This window comes from Uloborus diversus, chromosome 10 (assembly GCF_026930045.1).
Source record: "Uloborus diversus isolate 005 chromosome 10, Udiv.v.3.1, whole genome shotgun sequence".
In the NCBI taxonomy this organism is placed as follows: Eukaryota; Metazoa; Arthropoda; class Arachnida; order Araneae; family Uloboridae; genus Uloborus; species Uloborus diversus.
The window spans coordinates 56111888-56125609 of NC_072740.1; the positions used below are offsets into that span (position 1 = coordinate 56111888).

A 13722-nucleotide genomic window follows, 5' to 3' on the forward strand; every position below is an offset into this window, starting at 1 on the left:
ATTTAGATACTCAGTACATTTAGAAATATCTTTTTTGTTATTTGTAGAGAAATAAACCTTGGAACTCACTTTTGCTTGAGACTCATCCATTGCAAACCAGTTACAATCTCATAGTTTTTTTCTTTTCAATTAATAACTCCCATATTACAAAAAACTATTTTTTTTTACTTTATCAGTGGAGAGGCGTCCAGTCATCTTTAGATGTGCTGATAACCACAAAGAAAAGTATAAGTCTTGTCTATCACTAGCAGAATTTTATTTATAATGTTTTACATTCCCCTCCCCCCAAAAGAATACTGTCGTATCTGAATAACTTGAAGCTTATAATTTGAATATTCCTTTATCTCAAAGTTTTTATTGGGTCCCAAAATCTTAAGACTGTTGCGAAAACTTCCCATAATTCGAACTATTAATAACTCAAACTTTTTTTGCCAGTCTCTTGGAATTTTGAGTTATTGAGATTTGACTGTAGTTGAAAAACCATCACTTTTCCCATATTATTTGATGCCTTGTTGCCATTTTTTGAGTACAAAATGAGGTGAAGGTAAACATATGCAAAACATTGGTGGTGAATCTATTCTGCTTATCTCCGCTCAAGAGCTTTGAGTCAATCAGATTCTGTAACTGCTCTAGCCTTAAATACCCTACTCATTGGTCAAAATGGTCAAATGTATGCAGCGGTGCACATAGAAATTTTGCAATGGTAGGGTTTAAGGTTGAAAGTCTCACTCTCATATCACACCTCAATATGGCGTCAAACATATTGACTTGATTTTACGGATTCCCGAGAACAAAAAACAGTAAAAAATAAACTATTGAATAAATAATTAGCATTATTTAATGAAAAAGTATTGATATTAACATAAAGCAAAAGAACATTTACTTCTCTCATAATTCAAAAATGGAAACAGTAAAGCATATTCATCGTTATAGAAGCACCATATGGTTATAGAAGTTCATAGAATCTCATTTTAATCTGTAACTACAAAACTAAAAATATGGCATTCATTTATAATCACCATTCTGTTTCTTATGGGCAATTCATTATAGGAAAAGTGCATTAGTATATTTTTGAAAATCTTTTAACATGAGAATTTTAAATTTTCACATATTAGAACTGAAATTATTGTTACCTTTGTTTGAAATTCTTCAACGTACAAAATACATAGAATTGTAATCAATCGCCGAGAGGGAAGGTGCAAGGGAGGGGCCTGGACCTCCTGGACCCCTCCCTTGTGTGCACTACTAGTTCTCTACGATAAGATGAACTGCGGTCACTGGCCTGATATCGTCTGATTCCTTCTGGATGATAAAACGCGATTTACATCATTTTATTTTTAATCAAAATTTTTTTATTTCTAATTATGCAATTTAAGGGTTTTACATGTACATGGCCATATGACTTGATCCTACGAACTACTGAAGCCCAGGAAAATTGAAACACTATCACAAAAGAAGTTTTGCTACATCTCTTGTACAAAGTTTAGAAACAATGAATCCTAATTTTTTTTTATTTGTGTGGTCTAAAAAATGAATTGATAGTATTTTTTTAGAATAAAACTGCGTTCTATGGAAAATCTGCAGTAACAGCCATCATAACTTTGTCAGTAAAATAAGAATTTTGCATGTAGAAATTTCTCAGTTTCCTGATTAGGTGCATTTAATATCACAGTAAATTAGGAAAAAATATTTATAATCATTACCATTCTTACTTATAATGAGCTACTTGTAATATTATTGGGCAATTTTGTACTATTTATGGTTGTACACCTTTGTTCAAAATATGTAACATTTTAACCAAAGTACATGTCTTACACAAAGTATATGTCTTATACAAATACAAATGTGAGGACCAGCAACAGGCTCTTTGTTCAGCTAGACTGGTCCTAGTCAATTTATGAATCCCCCATGAAAATCAATGACCCACTTAAAGCTATGTACCCCCTTGCTCAATTTAGACCTAATGACTTTTTTTTTTTTTTTAATTCAAGCAATATTAGAATCTAATATTGTGATTATGAAGTGCTGATTTTTTTTAACTTAATCAATAACTAAACAATACAATATTTTGGTCTAATAAATTGTTTTTATATAACAAATAACTAAAATACTAAATATCTTTAAGCGCAATAATTTGTAACTATAATAAATAAAATAATCGAAATATTGTTTAGTTCTAAGCTGCTAAAGTTTTGAAATTGACTTATACTTTTCTGTTGATGTGGGGTAAGATTAATTAAAAAAATATGTAATACTTCACCTAAACAGTGACCAGTTTGTACATTCACTTCAAGTATCACTTATTAAAAACCAAAAACAGTATCAAACCTGGATTTTCGATTTCAATATCGACGAGTGTTCTTACATTCATGAAGGGGATCATGTCTCTGTAAATGTTAAATACAAATGCAAGTAAATACAAATGTGACGACCAGCAACAGGCTCTCGGCTCAGCTAGGCTGGTCCTAGTCAGTTTATTAGTCCCCAATGAAGATCAATGGCCCTCTTAAAGCTATCCACCCCCTTGTTCATTACCACCTCTTCTGCTAAGCCGTTCCAAGTGCCCACAACCCTACTATAGTAATTTTTCTTAATTTCCCGGTTAGCCTGAGATTTGAATAGCTTGAAACAATGACTCCTTGTCCTGCTTTCTATGCAAAAATTTAATTCATTAACATCATTCATTTTGATAAATTTAAACAACTGAATAATGTCCCCTCTGACTCTTCTTTGCTCCAGGCTATACATATTAAGCTTTTGAAGTCTGGTATGACAATCTAAAAACGAAAGTCCCCTTACAAGCCTAGTAGCCTTTCTTTGAAATCTTTACAATAAAGGAATATCTTTTTTAAGATAAGGAGACCAAAACTGAACAGCATGCTCCCAACAAACTTCTATGCAGAGGCAGAAGAACCTTCTTGGATTTTTAAAGTAAGGTAAAATATGTTAGAATGTTATTACCATCCAGCACAAAAGTTATAAATATGTGGATGATAAAAATAAAGTCCAGTCAAACTAGACTGTAAAAGGGCCAAAACCCAACAGTCAAAAAAGGAAAAGAATTGGCACCTATACCAAGTTGTTCAGTATCATGAGGAGATGACTTAACAAAATGTCCCAAGAGTTTGAGCATTGAGTCTGGAAGTTAAGGGGGTGCAAAGAAGGGACTCAAACTGCTTTGTTTCAGCTGTATTTCCAACAGTATTAGTTTAATGAAAGTGTAATTGAATAAAGATAGTACAAATAACCAATACAGTCGATTCCCGCTACAATGCAATCCGACTTACGCGGAATGGCTATAACGCGATTTTTTCCCAAGTAAAGAATTTTAGATCTAACGCGAATTCCTCGCCCGCAACACGGAAATTTTCGGAAGGGAATTATGGTGTGTAAGTATTGACTTTGTTATTTTCTACAAAAATTTTTTTCCTGAATGGGCCTTCATCCCTTTAGCATTACTGAGAGCGGAAGTTCCAACATCGTACTAGTCTGAACATCGCTTATACAAATACTCCACAATTTCCATTCATTTATTTCATTCTAAATGTGAATGTTAATGAAATATAATGACACCTAAGAGCACCGTTTCATCTAATAAGATGATCTAATCTAGATGAAAGAAAAAGAGAAAGGTTTTGACAATTATAAAGAAAACCTAAAGGTTATGTGCATGAACAACTATAAAATGCGTTGAAGGTAGCACTACACTTGGGTATGAGTGAATCTTCCATATGTACAATTGAAAGTCAAGAAAAGAAAATCCTTAAAAGTTCACTGAGTAGTATCTAAGGAAAATGCAAAAATTATGAAAATGGAAACTGCTCTTGTCTTGTGAATTGAAGAAACCGGAAAGAGGGGTGTTACCATAAATGGAAACGTTATAAAAAAATAGTGAGGCAATTGTATTGTCCATTTAAAAATTATATAAGAATAACGGTTTGATCACGCAGCATAAATCATCATCATCATCTTCACTTGATTAAGTTACAAATATCATTACTTAATCTAATTTACATTAAAACTATAGTGCATTTGTTTTTCTTACTACATACAGTACGTACACCATACTGGTTTATTTTTTCCCATTGATCACTGATTTTGTGCATCGTAGCAGTATTTTGGGTTGAATAAAATGGGTTTTTTTTTAAAAAAATACAAAGAAAAATTCAGTTTTTTTTATGTAAGGAACAATAATGTATAGTTGAGAAATGATTTTAAACAGTTTTAGGTGATGTTTACAAGTGTTTAAAATAATTGGGTATATTTGTAAAAGCTTTTACACACACCCTTCGCTTCAACACGAAATTTCGACTTATGCGAGTGTTCTTGGAACGCGTCCCTCGCGTCAGTCGGGATTTGACTGTATTGCAAGTAATATTTTTACACATATTGGTCATTTGAGGGTGGAAGGGGGATTCCCCCTCCCCCAATATACGCATTGTACAAATGCAAAAGTTTCAATGCAGGTATTTTATTGTTTATATACGACATTTTTGAGTGCCCTTGGCCCCTAATGCAGGTATTTTATTATTTTTATGGGACATTCTCCAGAAAATATAACTTTTAAACGCGAATACTTTTCAATTTCAAAACCTTTTTTCTTTTCTTTTCATTCTTACATGAATGTGTTACATACTAAAAGTAACCATAAACAATGGCCTAGCTAAGTTCCCATTATTTTACTACTAAATAAAAAATAAAATAAAATATGAGTTGTTCACGGAAATTAAAAAAAAAAAAAATACAAAAATTTTAATGTTTAAAAATCGAGGCCAATTTAATATCAGATTAGTAATTTTGCTAATTGTGCAAACAATGAGCTATTTTAATTATTAGTGGGAATCTAATATTAAGCTCTCAGGCACGTAGCTAGGATTTTGTTAATGGGGGGTTTGGTCCATGGTTGCACGAACTTTAAAAATGGAAACATGCTAAATCAGAAGCATTAACTGTTAATTGTATAAAGTAATACTATTAGAATCAAAACTACAATTAATAAGTATGATAATTAGCTTAATTAAGTAATGATACAATATAAGTATGATAATTAAAGCTTTGCAATATATTTGCTTTTTAAAAAAAATTTAAAAAAAACCGCTCATATTTATTTTAACTACATTATCAACTGTCTAACTCAATAAATGCTCCACAATTCCCCACTCCTGACTGTTTCAAATTGGATTTTGGACTGCATTTAATGCTTCTATGGACGAAAATATCGCCAAGGCTCATTAAAGAGATGCTCGAAATGTTTCTTAATTCATTTAAATTTTTAGAATTCATTCAACGATAAGAAATGGAATGATACTTCTAATCTTCATCTTTTTTAATCGTAGTATTTTTTCATATAAAAGCTTAGGAAAACATTGCTAAAGCTGTTCAAACAACTAAAATACATAGATGAATGTCATTGTTCATTAATGAGTATTTTCTTGTGATGTATTGCTAAAATACTGCTCAAAACAATTGAAGGATATTGAGGTTTTTGGTTGATCTTGAACCTGGAAAACTTTTTGGATGATTGATGCATTATCAACAGACATAGTAAACTATGTGAGACAAAAATTACATTTGTATGGCAGAAAAAAATATTTTTTTAAAAACTTTTGGGTCCAAAAGGGAAAAAATGCACTTTGTGCATATGAGAAAAGCGAATAAAAATTGGGGTTTCCTTAAAAGAAAATCGCTTCTAGTAGGGGGTATGGTAACCCCCGATGGCCAGCAATGTAAAACACCTCTGAGGCATGGAATCAATGAGGCTGTTATTAGGGGCTAGGGTATTCTGTCCCAGTCCTCCTGACAAGCTCTTTCTAGTTCTTGGAGAGTTTGTGGAGGTGGTAGGCGTCCAGAAATTCGTTGCCTAGAATGTCCCAAACATGTTCTATTCTGTTCATATCTGGAGAACACGCTGGCCATTCCATTTGTATGATTTCTTCCTCCAAAAGAAAATCATTCATCAAGTTAGAACAATGTGGTGTGCAATTATTGTCCATTAACATGAAGTCACCTCCAATTGCTGCAGGTTAAGGGAGTACAATAGGTCTGAGGATCTCATCCCTACTTTGACGACCGGGTAGAGTTGAATTCGGAATGACATGCAGATTGGTGCGCCTATCAATGGAGATGCCAGTATGCACAATCACATCACCACCACCAAATCTGACACTTTCGGGCACAAACGCTGGATTGTTTCTAGTGCCACGCTCCCTCCAGATGGAAATATGCCATTATCAGGATAAAGACAAGAATGGGACTTGTCAGAGAAAAGAATATTGCTCCATTCATTTCTTCTCCAATTCACATGCTCTGTTATTCACTCCCTGTAGCGAGAAGATGCCTCGCAGCTAATGTGACACATACCATTGGTCGACGAGCTTACAGACTTACAGCGTGAAGGCGATTTCGGACAGTTTGGGTAAAAATTGGGCAGCCAGTACTTGAGCGAAGGTGTCGTTGTAAGGGAGTGGCATTCATACTTCAGAGCCTCAGAGCCGTTAAAGCTAAATAACGGTCTTCATTGAGCGTTGTTGACCATCTGCGACCTTGCCCTGATGTTCGGCCAGTATAACCAGTCTCTAAAAAACGTTACCATATCCTAGAAATCACACTTTGCAAAACTCCAATAGGTTCTGCTGCCTTGGCTTGTGTTTGGCTCCCCTATAGCCTGCCAACCTAACTTTAGAAGCTTTTGATTCCGTTTAATGAGTTCGTTGAGGCATCGCACTCATCAAAACAATGAGCTTACTGAATGTTGATAATTTTTTTCTGCTTTGTCTTACAATAAGTTAAGAGCAAGATCAAATTCGCCGCCAATAAAACGTCGTCTTTGACATCAAACTCAAAATTTGCATACTGCGATGTTTGAAATTAAGAAAAACTTGCATTTGTAACCCCCTTCCTCGATTCTATGCCAAAAAATATTTGCTAATACCTTTTTTTTGTACAAAGACTTACAATATCCATTAATTGTTTTGAGCAGTGTAGATATCTAAGGATCAGTTATGGTATTTATGATGAATTAAGTTAAACAATAAAATTTTTTTGTCAAAATTTTGAAGAAAATTTGAATGGTAATTTGTTCATAAATACTATTTTTTAGGCTATCAAAGATATTAAACATTTTTCTTGGACATTTTCTGTTTAAGGAGTTTCGCATGCAGGGTCATTTAAGGGTGATAAGAGGAAGTATTACTTTTAGAACTTAGGAAAATGAATAAATACACTTACGAACACATTGTATACAGGGGTCTGTCCAGGATTTTTCACAGGGTCCGTTTTTTGTGAAAAATCAAATAATTTTGTGAAAAAAAAGTTAATTTTGTGAAAAAGTCAAAAAAAAAAAAAATTTTTTTTTGTTAAAACGAAATTTTAGAATTCAGAGATGGCACAAACTGCATCAATTAAACTTAAAGTTGAGTGTTTTCCTCTTCTATGTCGAAACTAGTATGTTGTGGCCATCACGAAACTTTCTTCTATATTTTTCTTCTTTTTTTTTCTGATCCCTCCCCATGCTTGACGAGGAAGCAATATTCCCAACAAAAACGAAATTACACATGCAAAAACTTGACTACCATCCCAATGTCTGAATTATTGCAAAAGCAAAGCAAAGAGCGAAAATTGAAAGTTATTTTTAAAGCCTTGCTTGAATTAATTACAAATATTTTATTTGTTAACAAACATAAGATGGCAACAGTTAAAAATTTTAAATCATTGAGATAATATTTCCGATCATTTCCATTCAATTAAAATCACGAGAAATACGCAGACGACAATCTATTATGATTTATCTTTCTTATTGTTGCATTAATAAAGCTATTTTTATTTAAAAAAAAAAAATCAACACCTCTTGGAGCGATTGGCGTCAAAATTGAACCAAAGCCTGTTTACATATGGATTCACATATATTCCAAATTTCAACCACAACGTAGCATTACTTCTTGAGATAGGACACTCACAATGGAAAAAAAGAACGGGCGATTGCGCTACCCCCCTTTTTAGCTGTTGACACCAAAATAAAATTAGCTCTTATACCCACTAAGGACTACTTGCCGATAAATTTTTCTTTCATTCTGTTCATTATTTCTTGAGATACAGCAGTCACAATTGACGACAAAAAACGTTCTATAGCACAACCCCCGTTTGAGTTATTGACACCAAAATTGAATCAGCACCTGTTCCTGTTAATGGCAACATATGGACCAAATTTTGTTTGATTCCGCCAGTTACTTCCTGAGGAATAGCAAGCACGCGTAACTCAAAAAACGTCCCATTGCTCCACCCCCCTTGGAGGAATTCGCGCCAAAAACCAATGGGCACAAGTTCACACAGGGGCACATATGTGTACCAAATTTCGTTCGATTTCATGCGGTAGTTTTTGCTGTAGAGCGGCCACAAAAAACTGGTCACACACAGACATGACACACACATACACACACACAGACAGACAGACATTTTCCAAAAATAGTCGAAATGAACTCAGCACACCTCAAAACGTTCGAATCCGTCAAAATTCGAAATTTGAAAATTTGCACGAATCCAATACTTTCTTCTATGTATTAGATATAGAAGAAAGTAAAAATCATTCTGGAGTGTTTTTTTCTGATATTTGGCGGGGGGGGGGGGGGCATCGCTCTCTCAAGTATCAATATTTATCTACCATTGTACATTACGTTAAATTATACTAGAAATATTTCTGTGCAGTATTTAAAATAATTGTAACAAAAATATAAATAAATAAAATAAAATTCAGAATAGGGTTCAGTATTCAACTTTTTGACCCAAGACACTCTTAAAAAGCACAGAATTTCGTTTAAAACTTATACATTCCGTGATTTTAACAAAAATAAAAAGATATTTCAATTGTTTACCTCTTAACAAAGCGTAATAATCATCAAAAATTCGAAAAATCGGATTCCTACAGCGGATGCAAAGAGATCGCAATGCTCAAAGTGAAGGCATCAAAAGTATAAAAACGGCTTGTAAAAGAAATATTTTTGATAAAATTATTTTAAAATTGCATTTTAGAGTCCCATGATAAACATATCATTGATATCTGTGGACACCGTTGATCCAAAAATAAATAAATAAATAAATAAATAAAATAAACCATCTATTCAGCATTTTAATTTTTGACTCATAACAAAAAATGGAATTTTGCTTTAACAACTTGAAATAAGAGTTCTAACAGAAATAAAGATACTTTTCATTTATTTGAATCCTAATAAAGCGTAGTTAGCTTGAAAAAAGAACAAAATATGATTATCATATCGTATGTTAAAAGATTTTTCAAAATGTAGACTTCTAAAGAAAAAAAAAGGTAATTAAAAGAGTTTATTTAAAGTTAATCATCCTTGTTAGCATCGAAAAATCAAAACACATATAATTTTCTCCCAAAATAACAATTAAACATCGCACCGAACCGTAAAAACGTAAATATTGACAAGCTGGCAAAATGATGAGAATATTTTCTAATCAAGTTATTATAAAGGTTCAACTCCAGACGCTAAGTGGTGATAATTTTGAAGTTGGTAACCCTATCTGAAGCGATCATATTTTTTCCTCACCCTTACTATCCCTTTGCAGTTCTAAGTTCATTTCGCAGATGTATATTATTATTGTTTATTAAATCATGAGCGGAAGAAAAGTGCTTACCAATGCCTTTTCAGAAAAGTTTACAACAACACCGCTGCTAATTAGCTGTGATAAAACAAACAACCATTATATTTATTTGGCAGTAGCAATTATTTATCGCTTGCAGGAGCATCGCAAGAGTCCCGATTTTTTTTTTTTTTCAAAATTGGCCGATTTTGTATAAGCTGATCCCTCTAATTTGACTTAAAAAAAGGTTCCAAAAATTATCGGTTTATACACAGAAATATGCGTTATTTTGCTTTCAGATTTGCTCTTTCAATAAACAATTTGAGAGATCCGATCTTGTTTATCAGAATTTTGTGAAGGGTCCGTTTTGTTTGATAGGAATTTTGTGAAAGGTCCGTTTTGGTTGATCGGATTTTTGTGAAGGGTCCATTAACGGACCCAAATATCCTCTGGCCAGACCCCTGGTATATACATAGTGTTTTTATGTATAGTCTTCAGGAAAACAAATAAACTAAATCAAATCCGTAGTTCTGTTCATTATGCTGATTCAAAACAACTTCTGTGCAAAATGTTCCATTCTAAATTTAAAATTTCAATTTAAACAACTGTAGGGGAAATGACCGATAGTAACAGTAATGAATTAACACAACAAAATTTGACGCTCTAAATCTAGTTATTTTACTAACAATATGGAAATATAAAAATTTTAAATTTCTACATTTGGCGGTAGTCATCCGATTTTGATCCTTTAATAGGTAATCTTTGCCTTATTTGTGATAATACAGCAGCACCAAAATTAGATATTACTGTAAAAAGCTAATCATCTTTCGGTGACAAATATAAGAGGTTTATAGGTAGTTTGAGGCATCAAAAAGCAAACAATTTGCTCAAAATCATCAGATGTTATAATCTAAAGGTTTAAAAGAAGACAAATCTTTTGTAAAAACTCTAAGAAAAGTTGTAAATTAAAAATCTAGATACGATTTAAATTGATATTTTGAAATTATATAACAACTAGAAAATCGCCCGTTAAGATATGATGGATGAAAATTAATTCCACATTTGAACGAAGCAATTTCCTATTTGGTGACATTTTGATAGTTGACATTTTAAACCCTAACTCCAGTGGATAAATGCTAAGTTTCAGTAGATAGTGTTCATTGTTGACCCCTTTTTCGTTTCTTCATTCCCCTGAAATGACAGTCTTACCAGTAAAACAGATACGTTACTGGATCCAGTTCAGCCTTGTTACAATAAAGCCTTTCCCTGCATGTTGATAACATGTTTCCCTGCAAAACATGTTATCAAATTATTATGGCATGGCGCGAGTTTCATTGTTGATGAGGTCAAGAGCGTTACTCGATCATTGGCTATTATATATATATGAGGATAAGAACAACAACTATTATTTTTGCATTCGGAGTCTACTGTGCTTTTTAACTATGAATGTACAGATACTTATTAAATAATTCTTGAATACAAAGAAGTCAGTAAATAGCTATCAAAAAATTTGCTAAATGAAGCATATGCACGAATATTATATAGTATTTTATTCGAAAAATGGAACTAGAAGATACAAGAAAATATATATTTTCAGTTAAACTAATTAATAACTTTTCCTTTTGACCTCGTGAACACAATTCAGTTAGTATTTTAAAATAATGATTTAAAATCATTTCATTGTGAAACATGTATGTATCTTTATTTTACACATGCATTAATCATTCCAAACTTAAAATTAAAAAAACCAAACACATTCAAATTTTTTTTTAAACTTTGATATCACTGAAATCAATTTTGTTACTTTAGTATTAACCTTTATTTATTCATCTCTTTTTTTACTACCTCCAGATACATGTTTTTTTCCCCCTTTTTTATAAATAATATATAAAAACACAAGAGATTCGCAACAACATTCGCAAAAATTCTAGTTCTTTTCAGTACATTTTTGCTCAGAAAGAGTGAAAGAAAAAAAAATCTCTGTTACCTTGCGATGAAAATTAACAAATATTCAGAACGAATTTCCAGACATTAGTTTCATGGTTGTAGAAAGGCATTTGATGAATGCTAAAAGTTGCGAGCTTCTGGGACACAATGATATGAGTAATCCATCATTGTTAAAAAAAAATTATAAGTGAAATAAATTGAATTGATTGGTTAAAAAATGAAATGATATTCGATGCTAGTTTCCTCTGAAGAAAATTTGAAATAAATGAGAAAACAATGCATAAAATTTCTCCTATTCTTTAAAAAAAAGAAAAAAAACACATTAAAAAAACTGCAATACAACTTGCCCAGTGGGTGTTGGCTAATTTTTTCTTATGTGTTTATGGTTTTGCTCCTGATTTTTCCCTTTAACTTTGGAGGAAAACATTCGTGCAACCGACCCATACCAATGGCAGTAATAAAGAAAGTGAATGTGCGACCTAACAGAGTTCTGCACTATCCACCACTCTAGGAGCCTTAAGCACCTTCTAAAGAGACGGCGCTATATTACATGGGCGGCTGACCCCACAAATGTCCAACAAAAAGAAGAGAAGGGGATCTGTTTCTGATTAAACTCAGAAAAACATTTAAAGTGTCGCTTTCCTCTTTGTATGACCTTCCCGCAAAAACATTCCTACAAATTTCCTGTCTCCAACATTTTCATCATTGATGACTCTCATCAATCTTTTGTTGACAATAAATGTTTGTTTACGAGCTGCTGGCGATTTCCTTGAGGGGTGGAGCTAAGATAATGTCTCCTTTTCAGATAGCTGCTGGCGGTTTTCTTGCGGGGCAGGGGACTAAGATAATGTCTCCTTTGGGCAGGTCTGCAACGCGTACCACGGGTTGAAGACTTCTGTCGCCTACCACTCCCAGAGGTTCTATTGTTCTGAACTAAACTGAACGTGAGAAAGTTATCGAATAATGAGAATATTTAGGACAAAATAATTTTTTATTTAATTTATTTAGTTTTTTTTTTTGGAAAATCCTGTTTATGTAAGTGCAGGGGGGACAGTGACCTATCAGGAAGGGGGGGGGGGGCTGGGACTACGTCCCTGAAGCTCTCTTAATTAAAGTACAGCTTAATTAGTAGCTATCCCTTTAGTTCAAATGTGTGTTAAAAAATAGTATTTAGTAAATTTGAGAATATACTGGCAATTTATAATTGTGGTAGAATGCATAAGATTGATGTATTGACCCTCCGTCATTTATTTTCACCCCACAAATAATGACATTCATATAGTCTGTCGAGGAGGTGAGATTCACAAAGGTGAGGAATTTTCCATTAATATAGGCCTAATGGATACACTTTTCAGAGAAATATGTTTTTTCTTCGTCACTACAATCTGCACATGTTAAACATATGAAAACATGTTCACTTCTTTTTTTACATTAATTTACATCTCTGAAATTCAAGTTCATGGAGGTGAGAAGTCACAATAACCACACTTAATTTTTAAAACAAAATCTGTTTTCTCGTTTTTCGACAAAGAACTACTTTAGGACTGAAAATAAACAAGGGGGCTCCCTTGTATTATGGAAAATAAAATTTGATGTCATTACTGCCACGGTTAGTGAGGAATGGTATTTTGTGTTCAGGAAACAAAGGTGAGAATTTTTTGTGTGACATGACTACTTATCCTAAAAAGACACACTAAAACACAATATCAAAAAATTAAATATACTTAAACAATTAATATTTAAGACACTTATAAAAGGAATAATAAATAAATAAATAAATATATGCTTTTAATTAAACAAGTTATTAAGCAACGTAAACAGTCACACAAGGTGTGTGACATGCCACATAGGTGAGAATTCACATACTGTGAACCAAAAAATATATTAAAATAAATATTATTATTAAAAAATTGTTAGCAGGTTTAAATAGATATATTTTTGACAAAATTAAAAAACATTGTTAATTGAATTGTTCCTTAAAGTATTTCTGGAAAAGGCATGTGACAGAAAAGTTACTTTTTGAAGAATGACCCTTATACAACATTTTTGAATGTATTCCCTTTGCCCCTAATGCAGGTATTTTATTGTTTGTATATAACAAATTTGAGTGTATTCCCTTTGCCTCCCCCCCCCCTCAAGTAAATGAGATGACAGGCCCAATTATTTGTATCTCAATAC

General features: G+C 32.7%; 1 protein-coding gene across 2 annotated transcripts in view; it reads right to left on the reverse strand.

Annotated features, from left to right (window-relative positions):
- LOC129231571 (acyl-CoA dehydrogenase family member 11-like) overlaps positions 1-13722 on the reverse strand; it is a 110600-nt gene that overhangs the window by 70963 nt on the left and 25915 nt on the right. The window lies entirely within an intron of this gene.